Source organism: Medicago sativa, chromosome 1 (assembly GCF_051527215.1).
Source record: "Medicago sativa cultivar Bolivia chromosome 1, Bolivia_mono, whole genome shotgun sequence".
NCBI classification, from domain to species: Eukaryota; Viridiplantae; Streptophyta; class Magnoliopsida; order Fabales; family Fabaceae; genus Medicago; species Medicago sativa.
In genome coordinates, this window is record NC_140749.1 from 70,574,561 (window position 1) to 70,577,485 (window position 2,925).

The window sequence follows — 2,925 nt, forward strand, 5'->3', positions numbered from 1 at the left end:
TAATCCTTATTCTCTATACTATTTTATGCATATAGTGCTTTTTTCTCTAAAAAAAAAAAAAAACCTCTGTCACAAAATAGAATTATTAAAATTAATTCATTTCATTTGTAAATATTCGTCCAATATTACATTGACATGTGTCAATGTCATTCTTTTAATCCAATCATTGCAACTATTTGATCTTATTTTTTATTTTCACATTGCTTCCATTAATATTTTATTTGTGCAATTAGCCTATTTATATCAATGTTTTCTTCTGTTAAATCATCTGTCTACTTCTCTTCCCTCTCAACCTAGAAAAAAAGGTATATTCAAATGGCTCCAAGATCAGATATAATATCTGAGATCAGTCCGGTGAAGGAATCTTGGACCATAGTTGTACGAATTGTCCGTGCTTGGTTTGTTCGTGATGTCAATCGGGATGCTCATCCGTTTTCTCTCGACATGGTTCTCATGGATGCATATGTGAGCATATTACGTTGCTTTTTTTTATTATTAATGTTTTGTTTTGTGTTGTGTTATTGATTATATATTGATTGTTTTATTCCTTGCGTTTTCAGGGAAACAAGATTCACGCCACTGTACGAAGAACTATGATCTACAAATTTGAGAAGGACCTGCAAGAGGGAAAGGTCTACTCTATGAGTGGTTTTGGTGTGGCTGCGAATCTTGGATCTTGATTATTCAATGATTTTTCTCTCTCTCTCTCTCTCTCTATATACCGACACTTTGTTTTTCATTATTTTCATGTGTCTCTTCCCCCCATAATTTTTTTTTTGTAAAAACAAGTATTTTATGTGTTTTAAAAGCATATTAGTTTAATCACTTAGTTGTAGACTATGAGGTTGATTTTATTTTTTATCTGTATCTAATTGTTTATTGCTAATGCTACTTTCTCAGGGTTCCATTGGAGAGCATGTGTCTACGTTCTACAACTTCAAGATGTTCAGCATCAACAATATAATTTTTAGTCAAGGCAATGTTTTGTATTTGAAATAGAATCAAGATGTTAGAGTTTAGATACGTTAGGTTAATTTTTAATGAATTGTTATGTCGAAAAGCTAATCTCAATAAATTGATTTAGCCTTTAGCTATATTTATTTTATGAATATTTGTCTTGCACAATGGGTATATTACACATGAAATCTTATTTGATGAATCTTAATTGATGTTTTTAAGCACATCTCCGGACATGTTAAACGTCACCGTAAAAGTTGCATACAATTGGTTCACATCATCTAAGTTGGACAAACCATTTCTAATAAGAAGACATCTTAACATCATCATGTTTTACAATGACTGTTTTTCACTTATCATAATTTCTTCAATATAATGAATGTATCAAAATCTTCAATCAGCCATTGAGCATTAATCATGGTTTCTATTTTATTTCTTTTGACCGGATAAAACACAATCCTTTACGTGTCATTTTATCTTATTTATTTGACAATCAATATATGACTTTTTCTACTTTAATTTGCAATGAGATAGTTACTATTAAATAAATATATACCGTTTATTATAAATAGCTTCCATTGAAGATAGTTACTATTAGTAAAACTTCCCTTTGGGTACTTTAATTATGCCTTTAGAATGATAATATATGATTTTGATACATTAGGACATAATTAGTGATGATATAACATTAGGTTAATTCCCCTTGTTAGTATACTCTAAAAATAGCTCTTATGATGTTAAATATGTTTATGGTGGTGTTGAAATTGGAGGAAGGATAATTTAATAAGTTTTCGTGTATGTCTGCACAATTTCGGCTAGAACTCTGGAAAGTAAATTTGTTAGATTTTATAGCTTTGACACAATTCTTTGATAGTGTAAATGAAGCTTTTATGGAAATAAATGGCTTTAGCTTGGTTAAGAATTTTAATACTCATTTTATCGAATTTGTAGCCGAAATGGGTATAATGTCCTATGTGAGTATTAGTGGGTAGATTAGATGATTTATTAGAGTTTATTAGTAATGATATCGTTACTTGTGTATTGATGATTAGTTCGTGGATTTAAAGAAGTATATGGATGATTAGTAATAAAAAGAACATATAAAGTTATACGATATGTGTATAGATAATTTAAGAACTTGTTTGGAATTGGATTAAGATGGTGATTGATGGAATATCTATGAAGTATTAGAATAAGTTGGCATAATTATAGCATGACTATTATGCCATATGAATGGTACATTTGAAATAAAATAAATGTGAGATAGTAGAATGATTATTTCTGAATTAGGTATCCTTATTAGTGTATCCTAAAATCTCTTTTATGTTAATAAGTATGTTTATGTTAGTATAAATGTTGGAGGGAAATTCTATCAAGACAATTGATGAATACAATTATAGAAATGATTTGAAAGAAAATTTGAAATGCAACCTATGAGTAACATGCTCATAGTGAATTATAGAAAATCGCAGAAAAATGGAAATGAGGAGAAAAATTGAAATGAGTAACATGCTCATAGAAAAAGAAAAAAAAAGAGAATATATGGAAAAACCGTTTGCTACAACGAGAGATAATGTAGCCTATGACGTACGGGTCATAGTATACCGTTTGCTACAACGAGAGATAATGTAGCCTATGACGTACGGGTCATAGTATACCGTTTGCTACAACGAGATATAATGTAGCCTATGACGTATGGGTCATAGTAATCCGTTTGCTACAACGAGAGATAATGTAGCCTATGAGGTACGGCTCATAGTAACGAATGTAATGTATAATTAATGATTTGAAATTTTAAGTCAAAAATTATTCGAATAATACTTGAAAGAGAACAAAAATAAAATTATGGAACCAAGGAAAATTCTAAGGACCCTCCAACATGAATACTAACATAGCATACATATATCAACATAAAAGTTATGTTTAGAATGAATTAGCTACGGAGAAATGTTTCATGGGTATTTTATC

At 29.7% G+C, this 2,925-nt stretch overlaps 1 long non-coding RNA gene across 1 annotated transcript; it reads left to right on the top strand.

The window, feature by feature from the left end:
• Positions 1 to 250: 250 nt before the first annotated feature.
• On the top strand, positions 251 to 1,053 carry LOC146956923 (uncharacterized). The gene is made up of 2 exons (XR_015016696.1): positions 251 to 654; positions 901 to 1,053. It is a non-coding gene; the product is annotated as an uncharacterized LOC146956923 (long non-coding RNA).
• The last annotated feature ends 1,872 nt before the right edge of the window (positions 1,054 to 2,925 follow it).